Source organism: Amblyomma maculatum, chromosome 4, assembly GCF_055883805.1.
Source record: "Amblyomma maculatum isolate TAMU_Amacu chromosome 4, ASM5588380v1, whole genome shotgun sequence".
NCBI classification, from domain to species: domain Eukaryota; kingdom Metazoa; phylum Arthropoda; class Arachnida; order Ixodida; family Ixodidae; genus Amblyomma; species Amblyomma maculatum.
Genome location: NC_139347.1, coordinates 149612903 through 149630188, shown reverse-complemented (window position 1 = coordinate 149630188; position 17286 = coordinate 149612903). Strand labels below are relative to the sequence as shown.

The 17286-nt window shown below is 45.0% G+C and overlaps 1 long non-coding RNA gene across 1 annotated transcript; it reads left to right on the top strand.

Moving 5' to 3' along the window:
- Positions 1-4453: 4453 nt before the first annotated feature.
- On the top strand, positions 4454-12544 carry LOC146193291 (uncharacterized). The gene is made up of 3 exons (XR_014706816.1): positions 4454-4775; positions 6891-7094; positions 12043-12544. It is a non-coding gene; the product is annotated as an uncharacterized LOC146193291 (long non-coding RNA).
- Positions 12545-17286: the final 4742 nt, after the last annotated feature.

The following is a 17286-nucleotide window of genomic DNA, read 5'->3' as shown; positions in this document are numbered from 1 at the left end:
ATGCAAAAACAATGTTCTCTAAAATTTACAAAATTTGAACGAGTATTGCATGATGATCTTTCTGCAAATGTCTTGCTCTAGGGTTACAGAATAAATTCATTGCAGCTACGAATAAAGCGAGTTGGGAGCTAATTGCGAATCTCAATGGCTTGGGGAGAAAATTATTTAAAATTGTCACTTTGAGCAAAGTAAATAGCCTGGTTTAGATCAAAATAATATTACATCTACATGGCTGAAGCCAGTGTAGGCAACCAGAAATGTACAAGCAGTCAGTAACTGCATGTCTGTATGAACAAATACATACAGTGCAGGCAGCAGTAATGAAGGGAGAGTGGAAGGCAAATAGCCTGAGCAATACTGAATGGCTTTCCTCTCTGCAACCTCAATACAGGCTTCCTGCGAATTCTTGTAATGCAAGCATAATCAAGTATGCTAAATATACCATCACTTAAAGCACCTGCACTCCCGTGTTACGCAAATGACAACTACTTCGTAAGTTCACCAGCTGTCTGTTATTGTGCTATTACACCACAGGTTCACTCAATCATGCCTCAACTTGAAATAGTCACATACTGTTGAAATAAAGCAATGAAATATAGCAGTTCAGTTCAGTTCAGGCGTTCAGTCGTGTGCGACTCTTCGTGACCCTATGGACCATGTCACGCCACGCTTTCCGGTCTCTCACTATCTTCTTAACATCACATAGCTTCATCTGCAACCCAGGCAGCACAACAGCCCGGGCCAATATTGTCAGTGAGCTGGCAGAGATCAGCCCTATGTAGGCCCAGCGTTGCCATCTTATGGCTGGTATTGGTTGTGCCATTCTATAACACGTCCAACACTGGCCCTGAGGATTGCATTGGTAACCAATATTGTTCGTACCTATTTATAATGATAACAACATTGGCCCGTCATATCCGATGCCCTCACAATATCGGTGGTACCATTATACAAGGATGGCAACGATGGGCCTGGATGTCCGGCGTATCACCGGTGCTGGCGCTGCCATGAGATAAGGATGGCTATAACGGACAGCATTAGCCGGCAGTCCACTGATGTTGGCCAATATTCGACATATGCTGGACAATAATGTCAGCTCTGTTACAATGGCCCGCCAATGTCAGATATACACTGGCATACCTTACATATCAACGGTATTGGCATTGCCCTTTCATAAGGATGGCTATATCGAACAGCGTTAGCCATTACTCCACTGACATTGGCTATTATATGGCATATGCTGGACAATACTGTTAGTTCTGTTACCATGTCCCGCCAGATGCAATGGCATACACTTTAGTCAACATTGTCTTGTCTATTTCACCTACTGGTCAATATTAGATGCAAATTAGCATGTGGCTGGAAATATTCCGTGGGAAACCGCATTAGCGTGCTTTTGCGGTTGGCAGGCTCATTTAATACTTGGAGTCGTTAACTGTGCTGTTATAATCGATGTTTTCAAGTTACCTTTGCAATTTTTAATGCTTCGGAAATCTTGTGTTTAAATAGTTATAGTTCCGCGGTGCTGGTCTCCGTCGTGTTTGCTTTAATTCCACCTAGCTGTTGTTGATGTTTCTTGGGATTACACCATGTTCTTTTACACTAGATCTTCATTGACTTAAGCTGGCACTGTAATCAATCCACATGTATACTGTGACGAATTTGGATGAGACCGACGATCGGTCAACGGCATCAAATAAGTTCACCACCGTTTGCTGGTCCGGGCGGCGGCGGCGATAAATAGCTCCACGCCGACCGAGAGATCAGAAAGAATCAAAACGACATGTCATATATCGTGCATAGGCAATGGTTGCTATTTTTTGTATTCTATTCGGCAATGGTCTAGGTTCTTCCATGGCTGCTCCCGTGGCGATTCCTGCTGCTCTGGGTGAAGAGAATTCCAAAAGTTTTAGCAAATTTCTTTGCCCCCGAGTGTATCAGTTTTAACAACAGTGGCTTCAAACAGACGATTACCGCAGGACACGCATGCAGTGCGATGCAATTAATGAGCGATAAGCGCCGGCCTATTAAGGCTCGTACGTGACTCAGATCGAGTATGGCGAGCGCGCTTCCATCGAAATACACTTTAAAAATACACTTGGCCGTTCAAGCTATACGAATACGAAGCATCGCAGCACATACTTTCGCTTAAACGATTCAACAATGGTGATCTAAATTAAATCTGGGTTATTGAGCGGTAAATTAAACGTCGGTCCGCACATGCATGAACGTTCCCACATATGGCAAATCGTATCGACGCTTCCTGCTTCGTTGTCGCTCTAAGAAGTGAAGTATTAGAAAAAAATGGAGAGAAAACACTGCACGTACAATCTCAGTATGAATAATATTAAGGTTATGCTGAAACAAATAACTGGGTTACAGTTTTACTTTTCTTCATCGCACTCGTTCGCACATTTGTTTTTTCTCAACCGTCCGCTGTTGTTGACGACACACCGCGCACTTCTGTTCCAGTCCACTGAGGGCACTCACTCGCGCCGAAATATGGACGCTCTGTTCGCTGCTTGCTAGGGTGCATTGAAAACATCACAAACAAAGGAAGAAAAACATTGAGGCACGGCGCCAGCAACAGCGGCGCCGACTTGCCCGAGTGGATGCGCTCTGCAGGTGGGGTTGTCGGGTTACACGCTGCGCGATGCAATCCAAGACGCAGGCCCTGACGCTCCACGTGTGGTTCAAGGTGCACACGGCCGCCGCCCGGGCGGGAATTTACGACGCAGTGCGTCAGCCGCTATACTTTAAGGCTCTATTTCTTTCATATACCTATTTGACATACGCGCAGCTAGCGTAACTGACGTCTTAGGGTTTGCAAGAGCAGACCATTCCATACGTGTAAAATCAAAAATACGACTACAATGACCATGGCGCATTAATCACTGATGGAATATCGCACACATACGGTACTGGTAAATGCTCTATGATTATCTTGAAACACTCATTCGGCAAACGAGTACGCCAGCTATTTGCTAAACAAGCCGCGAATATTCAAATCACTGCAGTGGCAAAAAGGATCGCAGAGCCAGCTATAGAGTCGCCCGCGGCACGGCGGCGGGCCGGCTTCCACATTTCACAAGAACTTGAAACGCGAAATATATCCGCGGAGGGCTTTGTCACACTGAATTTCATAGGAACACAAAATAGCTTCGTGTAGCGGCCAGTATACAAGAGCGGCAGCTAAGCAGAACAGCTTTGATTCGACGCCATGCCAAGTGCATGGATAGCATAATTTTAGAATTTCTCGTTTGTTTGTTCTTTTTTTCGCACAAGTGCGAAAAAAAGAAGTCTGTAATGTTTCTCCGCTTTCATTCACACCCCCAATTTCGCGATTCCGTCGTCGTTCACTGCAATACAATGCTTGCGCTACATATGGCAACAAGGAATAACTGTAGAGTTCAAAAACTAAATAAAGCAGTCGTTGTTTTACAATTAAGCTTAATTCGGTATCAAAGCTTATTTATTCTCTAACTACCTCCGTGGTGGAACAATTACAGGCGTGCGCGGGGAAGGTAGTTTTTTTTTTTTTTTTACAAATATTGTGTATGGAGAAAAGATACCCACATGTAAACTGACTTGTTAGCATTTGAACGAAAAAAATATGTGAAAGAAAAGACTGGAAACACAAATAAAATACGAAAAGGTACAATGGGTATATTGACAACTGGATTACAATGACACATCTTTGTTTCGCACACGCTCGTTCGCACAGTTTTCCAACGCCTGCTCTCCGTGCTGACGCACCGCTCAACCCCGTCCTCGCGCACTTCGCACTCCTGTCGTTCCCCGATCGCTCTCTCTCACCGCATGCGATGCGAGCAAGGTCCGAGGTTGCACACGCGCGTCGAAATCCACGCAGGTGCGCCAAATCGGTGGACGCGTCGACGCACCACTCAGGGTCCAAGGGGCGGACGGCCGCCGCCCAGGGGAAGGAATTGCGCAGTAATAAAAAGACAAACGCTAACAGACTGGAGACTTCTTTCAAACATTTCCGGGCTCTCACAACAGGTTGCATAGAGAAATGTGCTTTTACCGCATTTTCTTGGTCAATAAAATATACGCAAGAAACTAAACTGAGAAAGAAACAAGCGCCTAATGAATCGGGCCAATAAACGACTAATCTAGCAGATAGAATGATGCTGACGGTGCGGATATATGAGAAAAAATGTAAGCATCGTATGCAACTACCTTATAAAGAGGTGGCAAGTCGTGGTACTGAGATGCTTAGCTCAATAATTTTCAACAAACTTGCTTCAAATCCTCATTTCAGGGTGATTGAAATATTCCACTCGATTGAGCACTATTGTATGAAAGCATTTTCGTTGGTATGCTAAAAGTGAGCAAACTATTCGTAGTAGAACACAGCATTCACAGAATACAACTTGAACAGGTTTGGGTGTTGTAAACAAAACAGCTAGGCGCCTCTCCAGGACGACGACGCGCTTCGCTGCTGGTACAGAGCCCTACATAGATGAGCAGCAACAGCAGCGCATCGTTCAAGGCTGATTCAAGTCCTGTCATCTAGGAAACGCTTGCTAAACGGAGGGTACAAAACCGAGACCATCGATCTGCTGAAAAAGCGATTACTAAAAAGCTCGAAGGATGACGCGACAATCGCTTAGCCGGCATGACGGCGGCAGTTGTATTTTGTTTCAAAGAGGGCGCTCCGTTCTTTCGTCCATCCAACGGCTGCTCGTTCGCTCGGCTCGACGTTCGGTGGCACCGCGCACGGAAAATGCTTCTTTCTTCAAGAAATATTCCATGTAAGTTCTCAAATTTTTCCATTCAGGTTTTATAAAGCGTTTGTGTATATTGGAGCAAAATATTAGCCTCTTAGATTGAGCATTTTTTAAATTACAAGCGTTGTCTTACATTTCATTGTTGCTGCAGGCTGCGTAAGCCATGTGCTAGGGAGATTTGTCTTCTTTTAGCATATTTCTTACGTTGTTAACTTTTCAAAAGTGGTTCTCAAGTATGCGCGACTTGATTCCGATCATTTTGCATCTTATTTCAAGTTAAACCGTTGCTGTTTTGCAGAGTACTGATTTCCTAAAGTAAACAACTGCGTCGCATCGTAGCCCTAAAAGCCAACTTCAGATATTCACGGCGTTACAGTGGCTGGAACGGCGTATAGCCGTCACTTGGCTCGGCCGCTCGGGTTCCCTCGGGTGACCTCGGGCGGAGTCGGTGGAGTCTGGGCAAAAGCATATATTTTCGTGTCTGGTGCGATAAAACGCTAACCGCATGAGTCGTGCGGCAGCACTATGCGCAGTGAGCTGAGGACCGCTAAAGCATTGCCGCTCGGCGCTGTCGCCCAGGTTCTGAGTTTTTAGAAATCGCTCATGATGCTGGAACCAGCTCGCGAGGCAACCAATCGCAAAAGGCTTTGGGGTACTCACCTTCGTTGTTTTTTTTGTTTGTTTTTTTGCATGCAAAGTTTGTTTCCCTTGTCCGGTATGAGCGAAAATCCTGCAGACGCTCATTTCGTCTGATCCGTGCATATATGAGCGCATCGAGACGGTTTAGTAAAAGCTTGGTAGGGTAGTATTGCAAAACAAAAAAGGCTAGTGTGGCTAGATATTGCTAATTTTCGAAAGTTGCAGAAAAACGCCACTGCTTTCAATCATGTCTGCATCGCAGTATAGTAGCACGCCGCTGCGCTGGGACCATTTTTTTTTGGGGGGCGGGGGGGGGGGGGGGGAAGGGGGGAGGGGGGGCTCGACGCTTTTCAAGAAATTTCATCAGTGTTGCTGTTTAGTGCAAGAAACTGGATATAGCGTAACTATACTCATTTACTAAACGAAGAGGCGGCGCTAACAAAGCAAGGCTGAAAACGCGTCTCTGTCGCTGAGGTCCTTCGCTCTGTGCGATGTGCACTAGCGGCAGCGACAGGCGTTATTGTCGTCGTCGCGCGATGCATCGCCAGGGATTGTGGCCTATTTTTTTCTTTCTGTATCGTTGCTTCAGCTGCAATAGATCAGTTGCAAAACCTACACGTCAGCTTCCCGGTGCGGCAGACATTCCTGCACAATGGTGGCATAGACTTTGGGGTAATAGTTGGGTACAGTGCTAGCACATCGCCTGACGGGAAGGGTAATTCCCGCACCTCTTGCCCATTCGTCACAGTATCATTCGCGTGCCCATTGTCGCCCCGCTATTACCCTCTCCGATTAGTGTCCCTTTTCTAAATTTTCTTTCTTCACCCCTAGGGTGACAGTGCTCCCCCCTTTATTCCAGTGTTAAGAATGCCTGAAAACCTTTCTCTGACAATGGCCTGTGCGTGGGGAACTGCATCCCAAGCAGCGTGGACTGTGGTAGATGCATGTACTGCACCTAACTATTATCCCTGAATCAGGTTCTGTCGCCACTGTGCATGAATTCCTGCCTCATAGGGAAGCCGACTTGTAGGTTTTGCAACTGGTCTGTTATAGCATGTCCAGCAGGGCGGGAGCCTTCAATGTGAGCGCTGGGTGGGCTCAGACAATTTCAGTTCCAGGCCGGGTTCGGGTTTGTAGCATGAGGCCCGGGTCGGGCTCAAAATTTATGCCCGTGCACACCTCTAGTCGCGTCGGTTGTGTAGCACACGTTTGGTGCCCGTGCATGCTTTTAATTTTGTTCTCCGCCCCATGACACTTTGCTCCAGCATCAAGACTGCATAAAACATCAGTATGCATTTTCCGGTCGTTATGCTAACTGATCGCCCCACCGGCCTGGCACAGCTATGTTATACCATGTGTAACATAGAGTTGCAATTAGTACTTTTTTGAGACAGCTTTCAATTGAAATTATAGATTAACTAAACAGAGAAGAGCCGTGGTATGCTTTTATCACGATTTAGAGGCATCGATTTAATGGAGACTTTCTTTCCTTGCATTTAGGGCTCTTTGCTCTATAACGCCCGCAGTCCAGCTGCTCCACTTGTATCATCGCACTGCTTTTGCACAAGCAATCATCTGCCATCAAAGGAGTGCTGCGTGAATGTGAGGCAGACAACATAATCATCATTTTGGTGCTGCATAACCTGTCAACAACTGTGGGAGCCTTGCCATGAAACATGCTGTGTGTAAGGAAGCATTGCCTCGGTAGGTATGACACATTGCCTTTGTTTTGCTTTATATAAGGCTTTAAAAAAGGCTCTGCTGGCTTTTCGCTATATGATTGCATGCTATATGACTTTTTCTAGCTTTTTAGCTCAAGACTTACTTGTTCAGAAGTCTTGCCCACAGTATGCAGAAAATAATATCCTTCATGTCCCTGGCAGTGCTTTAATAGCTGGTGCTATATTTCGTTGCTTTATTTCAACAGTATGTGACTATTTCAAGTTGAGGCATGATTGAGTGAACCTGTGGTGTAATGGCACAATAACAGACATAGCTTGTTGAACTGACGAAGTAGTTGTCATTTGCGTAACACGGGAAAGCAGGTGCTTTAAGTGATGGAATATTTAGCATACTTCATTATGCTTGCATTACAAGAATTCGCAGGAAGCCTCTATTGAGGTTTCAGAGAAGAAAGCCATTAAGTATTGCTCAGGTTATTTGCCTTCCACTCTCCCTTCATTACTGCTGCCTGCACTGTATGTATGTGTTCATATAGACATGCAGTTACTGACTGCTTGTACATTTCTGGTTGCCTACACTGGCTTCAGTCATGTAGATGTAATATTACTTTGATCTAAACCAGGCTATTTACTTTGCTCAAAGTGACAATTACAATTAATTCTCTCCCCGAGCCATTGAGATTTGCCATTAGCTCCCAACTCGCTTTATTCGCAGCTGCAATGAATTTATTCTGTAACCCTAGAGCAAGACATTTGCAGCAAGGAGATCATCATGCAATACTCGTGCAAATTTTGTAAATTTTAGAGGACATTCTGTTTGTTTTTGCATATGCTTCGGTGTTCGGAAAACAGAGCAGACTAGCTTACAGTGCAGGAGGGGTCGGCTGCAAGACAAAAGGAAATTATTAGTGCAGCTGCTCATTCAGGCGTGCATTCCTTGTGCATTTATTGCTCTTATATTTGTGCACCTTTGCCTGCATGCTTGCTAGGGCTTTCCCCATAATGGGTAGCAGTGATCTTGCCGCCTACCTCTCAGGGGGACTGCCCTTTACCAACTACTTGCCCACAACCAACTCACCTCCTGGGCTTCAAATTTGTCATACTCAAGGACGATTTTCTGTGTTTGATGTTACCAGTGACGTCACTTAAGATACGCAGTGTGCATCATTGGTCCATTAGTTTCATTTCGGGATGTTGTCACCCCTTATATTCCCTACTCATATTTCTTCTTCTACATCCCCTTGCAACTGCCAAACGAAATAAGACGTATAAAACTGCCAAACTCCCGCAGTCTCTAAATGCTAAGTCAACAACCAAAAAGCTTTTACATGTCTAAATAAATGTAGAAATGATCCGCCGATTATTTTTTTGATTGTCATGTCTAGTCAGACGGTTTAGTGAACTGCCACATGACCAAGCAAATTGCAACTGTAAGTGCACTGAGGAGGCATGCGTTAGAGCAAGCATATGGATCTTGTGTTGCTTAGCTGCTTAACTCCAAATATCCTTCTTTGTCAGACAAGATATTTTTTTAGAAAACTGGATGGGGAGCCAGAAGAAAGCAGATTGGATTCTTAGCAGCATTGCTACTTGTTACACGTGCGTTCCACCCCTGTATACATGAACTCGGCAGTATTGGGTCGAGTACATCTGTCGAGTGAAAAATCAGTTCTGGGGTTCATGTATACACAGTCGGGTCGAGTAAAATAGGCGGCGGAGCGGGTTGCGTTAACTCGCTTGCAGGGGGTAGGTTAATTCGCTTGACCCGCTTATCTAAAGGCATGTAGACGCTGTCCAGTCAGGGAGTCTAGTTATGGGGAACTCTGGGCTATGAAAAAGCCTCTGGAGCGGCGACGAGCGTCACTCGAAATGAATGCTTTTTAGCGCTCATCAACGATAAAAAATAATCGAAGCTCTCGATAGTAAAAGGCAATGGGATCAAATAAGAGTAAGAACTTGCACAATAACTTCGAATCTCGATGCAACGCTCTGCTACGATACTTACTCACTAGAAAGCGAGTTCATGTAGACATCAGCCGGGTCGAGAATAATGACCTTGCTTACTCAACGCTGATTCAAACCGGTGCTGTCGAGTCCATGTAAACAGGGCTATTGTACTTGTAATTTTAGGTGAACTCTCATTTCGTGTATTTCACATTAAATTTGAGTGATATTGGTGCTTTCTTGCGTATGTGCTGTTTTGTTCTGCAAACAGTACTATTTCTCCAGACACAATCTTATTTTTAATTTGAGTACAAAATATTGTCCATTTTTGAAAAAAAAAACAATTTGTGAGTGTTAAGAAATTTTGTTTTTGAAATATATTCACAAAATAGCAACATTTTATAGATACTGAAATGTAAAATGTGTGCGAGACAACTTTTCAGCTCAGGATTAAACTGGGTTTTCAAGGAACTTATTGTGATAGGGTGAAAGTGAAAAATCACTGTCATGCTAGATGTATCGTTTTTTTATGATCCCATAGTCACATCAAGCATTGTATTTTATGGTGTGCTTAAGCAATGAAAATAATATTTGGCCTCAGATATTCAGGCAGATTACTATTCTCTATACCAACAACTACTATGAATTGGTTTTAAGAAATCAGATGCCCGAGCACCACACCTGTTACCTGGACATAAAATCACCCATGTATGCCTAACTGAATATAATCTTGCACGTGGAAGGTTGCCGATGGTATGGCCATATGATTAGCTGTGATGAGGGAAAATGCATACCTGGTAGGCTGCTAGCTGATAAGGAAGTACAAGATCATTGTACTCAGATCTAGCATAACATTTTCCTGCCTATGCAAAGTAAATTTCTAGTACTTGCTCAATTGCTCATTGCAGGCTGCCTGTAATAATTTTAGCTGAACAAGCATGCACTGTATGATTACTAGAACTTCTTGTTGGGCTTGTTCGTGTTTATTTATTATAAACTGAAGGCGCCGAAACAATGCATGCACACAAGAAAAAAACGGGACAGAGTTCCACTCACAACTGATTTATTGTGCAGAACAGAGTACATATATATCTCACTGCAGGCACATGCCCAAGGAACACATTCAGCTACATCACATTCAGCATCATGCAGTTTAACATAAGCTATGTTCAAGAAATGCTTTCTCAGAGAAAGAGGCTGTGGTATGAGGCATGGGTTTCTTGAACATATCTTATCTTAAACTACATGATGCTGAATGGGTTCTTTGCGCATATGCCGGCAGTGAGATATATATGTACTTTATTCTGCACAATAAATCAGTTGTGAATGGCGCTCTGTCCCGTTCTTTTTTTCTTGTTTGTGTGCATGTTGTTCTGGTATCTTTAATTTAAAATGAGCACTGTATGAAAACTATTCCTTGGTACATTACAATTAAGGCAATTGTTTATAGTAGAATGCAGCAAGCAATAAAGCTGTGAAAACTAAAAAGCTGGAACTTGAAATGGTACGGTTATCTTGAGAATATTATATGCGTACACAGCCTTGAGAATATCTGCGATCTACACATCTCCCTCAGTTAGCCGATTGAAGATAGCTTGATTGACTCTGTCAGGGCAATTATTTCTTTATTCTGGCCGCAGTAATGTATGCGTGCCTGTAACTGGTGTACTGCAGAAAAATATTCTTTAATGTGTTCTTTAATATTATCCAGTCTTGCATGCTTAGTAATCCATATTGTCTATTGCAGGAATGTTTAAGAATTTTTTAAAAATTGAAAGTTCTGGAGCCTGAACCGTCAGATTTTCAGGAACTGTAATTCTATATGAACACTAAGCATCTACCTGAAGTTATCGGTTTGCCGGAAGCGGGTTTTTACTTCCAAATATCTTTCTTTTGTATCTGGAATTGATATTATTTTGCATATAGGTTTATCATCCCTACGTCATAAGATGCTGCATGCCTTTGCAGGCCCAGAAACCTGTCACAAAGTGCTCTAAAAGAAGAATGTGTGGCAATAGGCCTTCAATATATACAGTATAACCCCTTTATAGTACAGCCACTGAGGCCAGCGAAAATATTTACTATATCATGGTCTTTACTGTATCAGTGGTCTGTGATGACATGGTCCTGAAAGTGCTGTCTAGTAGTTAAATAGGCACTTACTGAACACGTCTTGTTGCTTAATGAAAACAAAACCTAAATACCTTCCATCTCGCTTTTATCATCTCTTTGTGTAATTTTTCATTATAAAATTTCTCTACATCTTGTGGAAGTACCTTTGAAGCATGAAGACATGATTACGAATGCAACCAAGTTCGATTTCATGTAAAAACTAAAGCCTTGCATGAACATAGTGTCCCTTTTTGCTCTGTCTTTTAAAAGGCAATAAGTAATAAATTCGCATGGCACTCAAGTGCTGTAAGACCTTACTCGCTGCACCTCCACTTTCTGCCACCACTGCCTCATGATTTGTACTGCGCATTGCAGTGTATGTTGACCCATTTCTTTCCCTTCCCTATTTCTTGCTGCACGTTTACTCCTTTACTTCCTGAATGGAACACGCTGCCTCCTTGCTATGTTTGTAGACAGCTTTACTTTTTTCTTCGCGCTGCGCGCTTTCCCTCACGGCTCCAAGGCTTCTGTAAAGTAGGCTTCATCTGACTGCTGCTACGGCTAGTAGTAAAGCCACCTAAACGAACACTCGGGGTTATTGTTCTGTTTTCAAATACAAAAAGTCTTGTCTTCGCGACTCTAGGTAGTGCGCGGGAGTCGTCGCCAGGGTCAGAAGCACTTTGACCGATTTTTACCAAAAACATCTTTACTATAAAGGGGGAAAATGTACAGTTGCCTATGGAAGATGAACTGGGACTTCAGTTTCACTTTACTATATCAGAGGTTTTACTATAGCGGGGTTCTGTATTTTGTACTCGATCGTATAGAGCACCCAGACTTCAAATATGTGTTTGGATAAGTGTTGAGAAGGTGAGTTTAGATCTTATTGTGATATATGCTTGTCTTCTGTGCAGATGTCATTTGTAAGACCCACGGACCAATCTCCTCAACAAACTGTTCCTGAACGGTTGTTTCCTGCGGGGTGCCCAGCTTACTACCTGGGCCATGTGCTTCCCCCGCCCCCTCAACCTCATCACTTGATCCATTGACCCTTCACTGCCAACTATCATGCTCAACACAGTCCACTGCCATTTTCCATCCATGGTGGACACTGCCCTGAAATGCACCCATGCTCAGCCTCCTATTCCTGCAACACCTCTCGCACTACAAGGCTATAGTGCATCAACCCTGCTCAACATGTCCAGCCCCTTCCATCATGACCAATGCACACTGCACCCAATCACCTCTACCTGCACTACCTGGTCATGTGCTGCTTAGTGCCCTGTTTCCAATTACACCTACTAGCCTCTCCCATATTAACCCTGTATCCAATGCCTCCTGCACTGCATTTTGGCCCTCTGATGTCCTTGTGGCATTTACATGTATATGAGCTCTCAATAAAATGTTTTCGGAAAATATTTTGCTTGCCTCATTTAATTGCATGGTTTTTATGGCTCCTTAGGGAGATGACATGCAAGGTGGTATTGGGAAATGACTGCATAAGAAAACCACAATTATCAGAGTGACAGTTAAGCAAATGGCAGCAGTAAGGGCAAGGGTGAAATAACTGCATGGCTAAAGGTGGCTTAACAGTGGCAGGCCACGTGTGCCGATGAATACTTGTTGCATGCCAATAAATACCAATATATGATACTAGCGGCACGGCCGGTTTATAGCCAATGTCAGTTGGGCCAATGAATACTAGTGGCATGCCAATACGTGACACTAGGGGCACGGCCAGCTGATAGCCTATGTTGGCAGTGCCAAGACAGGTGCAATGTTGGCATATAAGCCGGACCAATATATAAAAATGTAGTAATTTCTCAAAAAGCCAGTGTTACGCCAATGTTGGTACCAATTTTTGTCGACGTTGGGCCGGGATTGGTGCGATGTTGGTGTGCTGCCTGGGAATGCCTCGAGAATGCCATCTAACCATCGCGTTCGCTGCCTACCCCTTCTTTAATAGCACCAGCTATTAAAGCACTGCCAGGGACATGAAGGATATTATTTTCTGCATACTGGTGGGCAAGACTTCTGGACAAGTAAGTCTTGAGCTAAAAAGCCAGAATAAGTCATATAGTATGCAATCATATAGCGAAAAGCCAGCAGAGCCTTTTTTTAAAGCCTTTATATAGAGCAAAACACAGACAATGTGTCATACCTACCGAGGCAATGCTTCCTTACACACAGCATGTTTCATGGCAAGGCTCCCAGAGTTGTTGCCAGGTTATGCAGCACCAAAATGATGATGATGTTGTCTGCTCACATTCACGCAGCACCCCTTTGATGGCAGATGATTGCTTGTGCAAAAGCAGTGCGATGATACAAGTGGAGCAGCTGGACAGCGGGCGTTATAGAGCAAAGGGCCCTAAATGCAAGGAAAGAAAATCTCCATTAAATCGATGCCTCTAAATCATGATAACAGCATACCACGGATCTTCTCTGTTTAGTTAATCTATAATTTAAATTGAAAGCTGTCTCAAAAAATGGACTAATTGCAACTCTATGTTACACATGGTATAACATAGCTGTGCCAGGGCGGTGGGGCGATCAGTTAGCATAACGACCGGAAAATGCATACTGATGTTTCATGCAGTCTTGATGCTGGAGCAAAGTGTCATGGGGCGGAGAACAAAATTAAAAGCAGGCACGGGCGCCAAACGTGTGCTTCACAACCGACGCGACTAGAGGTGTGCACGAGCATAAATTTTGAGCCCGACCCGTGCCTCATACTACAAACCCGAACCTGGCATGGAACTGAAATTGCCTGAGCCCACCCAGCGCTCACACTTAAGTCTCCGGCCCTGCTGGAGATGCTATAACAGACCAGTTGCAAAACCTACAAGTCGGCTTCCCTGTGAGGCAGGAATTCGTGCACAGTAGTGACAGAACCTGATTCAGGGATAATAGTTAGGTGCAGTACATGCATCTACCACAGTCCACGCTGCTTGGGATGCATTTCCCCACGCACAGGCCATTGTCAGAGAAAGGTTTTTGGGCATTCTTAACACTGGAATAAAGGGGGGCGCACTGTCACCCTAGGGGTGAAGAAAGAAAATTTAGAAAAGGGACACTAACCGGAGAGGGTAATAGTGGGGCGACAATGCGCACGCGAATAATACTGTGACGAATGGGCAAGAGGTGCGGGAATTAACCTACCCGTAAGGCGATGTGCTAGCACTGTACCCCAAAGTCTATGCCGCCATTGTGCAGGAATGTCTGCCGCACCGGGAAGCTGACGTGTAGGTTTTGCAACTGATCTATTGCAACTGAAGCAACGATACAGAAAGAAAAAAATAGGCGACAATCCATGGCGATGCATCGCGCGACGACGACGCCAGCGCCTGTCGCTGCCGCTGGTGCACATCGCACAGAGCGAAGGACCTCAGCGACAGAGAAGCGTTTTCAGCCTAGCTTTGTTAGCGCCGCCTCCGCCTCCTCGTTTGGTAAATGAGTACAGTTACGCTATATCCAGTTTCTTGCACTAAACAGCAACACTGATGAAATTTCTTGAAAAGCGTCGAGCCCCCCCCCCCTTTCAAAAAAAAATGGTCCCAGCGCAGCGGCGTGCTACTATACTGCGATGCAGACATGATTTAAAGCAGTGGCGTTTTTCTGCAACTTTCGAAAATTAGCAATATCTAGCCACACTAGCATTTTTTTGTTTTGCAATACTACCCTACCAAGCTTTTACTAAACCGTCTCGATGCGCTCATATATGCACGGATCAGACGTAATGAGCGTCTGCAGGATTTTCGCTCATACCGGACTAGGGAAACAAACTTTGCATGCAAAAAAACAAACAAAAAAAACAACGAAGGTGAGTACCCCAAAGCCTTTTGCGATTGGTTGCCTCGCGAGCTGGTTCCAGCATCATGAGCGATTTCTAAAAACTCAGAACCTGGGCGACAGCGCCGAGCGGCAATGCTTTAGCGGTCCTCAGCTCACTGCGCATAGTGCTGCCGCACGACTCATGCGGTTAGCGTTTTATCGCACCAGACACGAGAAAATATGCTTTTGCCCGGACTCCGCTGATTCCGCCCGAGGTCACCCGAGGGAACCCGAGCGGCCGAGCCATGCAACGGCTATATGCCGTTCCAGCCACTGTAACGCCGTGAATATCCGAAGTTGGCATTTAGGGCTACGATGCCACGCAGTTGTTTACTTTAGAAAATCAGTACTCTGCAAAACAGCAGCGGTTTAACTTGAAATAAGCTGCAAAATGATCGGCATCAAGTCGCGCACACTTGAGAACCACTTTTGAAAAGTTAACGTAAGAAATATGCTAAAAGAAGACAAATCTCCCTAGCACATGGCTTACGCAGCCTGCAGCAACACTTGTAATTACAGACAACGCTTGTAATTTAAAAAATGCTCAATCTAAGAGGCTAATATTTTGCTCCAATATACACAAACGCTTTATGAAATCTGAATGAAAAAAGTTGAAAACTTACATGGAATATTTCTTGAAGAAAGAAGCATTTTCCGTGCGCGGGGCCACCGAACGTCGACCCGAGCGAACGAGTGGCCGTTGGATGGACGAAAGAATGAATGAATGAATGAATGAAAAACTTTATTTACACAAAGGGAATTCTCCCGGCGTTGGTGGGGCCCTCAGTCCAGGGCCCCAGTGGCCTTTGCCGTCCTGCGCGCTCTGTCAATCAGCTTGAGCTGGTCGTCAGGCGTCGAGCAGGACAGCGCAGCCTCCCACTGCTCCGGTGTTGATGTGGTGTTTATTGGTGCTACCTGCGTTTTTTGACAGGCACATGTAACATGGTAGAGTGTAGGGGGTTCTCCGCATAGTGGGCATTTATTTTCATAAGTAGTGGGGTGGATTTTACTGAGTAGACTCAGATTGGGGTATGTGTTAGTCTGTAGCTGTCTCCAGGCAACCGACTGCTCTCTATTGAGGTCTTCGTGGGGAGGTGGATAGATCCTCCTTAAGGCTCTTTGATGTTCAAGGATGGCTCCATAGCGTCTAGTGACTGCGTCCGGTTCCCCGTCGTTGTGCGCCCCCCGGTTGGCGTATGCTCGGGCATTGGCGTCGGCACGTTGGTTACCTTTGACAGTCCCATGGCCTGGTGTCCACGTTATGTAACATCTCGAAAAGCTGATTTTTCTTGCCTTGAGTATGCGGATGGCCACAGTGGATATGCGTCCGCTGCTATACCTTCTGCATGCTTCTTGCGAGTCCGTAATTATTTTTGTGGTAGCCTCCTCACCCTGGTGGGTGATAGCGAGAGCGATTGCCGCTTCCTCAGCCTCGAGAATGTTGTTGCTCTTGATCGAGGCGCAGTTGACTTCTTTAAGCTGGTGATCAACCACACTGGCTACCGCTCCGCGTTGTTCTTTGTATGTGGTCGCGTCGACGTACAATATGTTTTTTTTCCCTGCGAGGCTTCTTTCGTGTGCCTCGGATCTTGCCTCTCTTCTGGCCTTGTGTATTTTCGGATGCATGTTTTTCGGAATCGGGTTGACCTTAATGATCTCTCTTATTTCTTTCGGTATGCTGCCCGTGCTGTTTATTTCTCTGCAAGCATCTCTCATGCCCAGTATATTTAGCGTGTTCCTTCCCGTTGGCGTCTGCATGAGTCTTATTTTCTGCGCGAGAAGGTGGGCCTCGATGTGCTCTTGCACTGTGTTGTTTATGCCCAGTTTATTGAATTTTTCGGTCGAGGTGTTGACCGGTAGTCCAAGAGCGCATTTGTAGGCTTTCCTCAGGATTGCCTCCAGTTGTTCTTTTTCCTGTTCGAGCGGAATTTGGTAGGGGACGCCATATATAATTCGGCCTACAACGAGGGCCTGTACTAGCCTACATGTGTCTTCCTCGGACATGCCTCGTCTTCTGTTGGAGATTCTTGCTATCATTCGCGTGATCTGCGCGGTGGTACTTGCTAGCTGCCTGATTGTTTGATCTAAACGGCAATTGCTTTGTATCCGTATGCCTAGGGTTTTTATTTGCGATACTTCCGGGATCTTCTTTTCCCCTATGTAGATGTCTATGGATTTGTGCAGATCGTACCCTCTTCTGTGGACTCTGAGCACCTCAGATTTCTCCGGAGAACATTCAAGGCCGCAATGTCGAGCGTATGCATTGACAGCGTCTGCTGCTCTCTGCAGACAGTCTTGCTTTTCTCCTAAGGATCCCCTTGTCACCC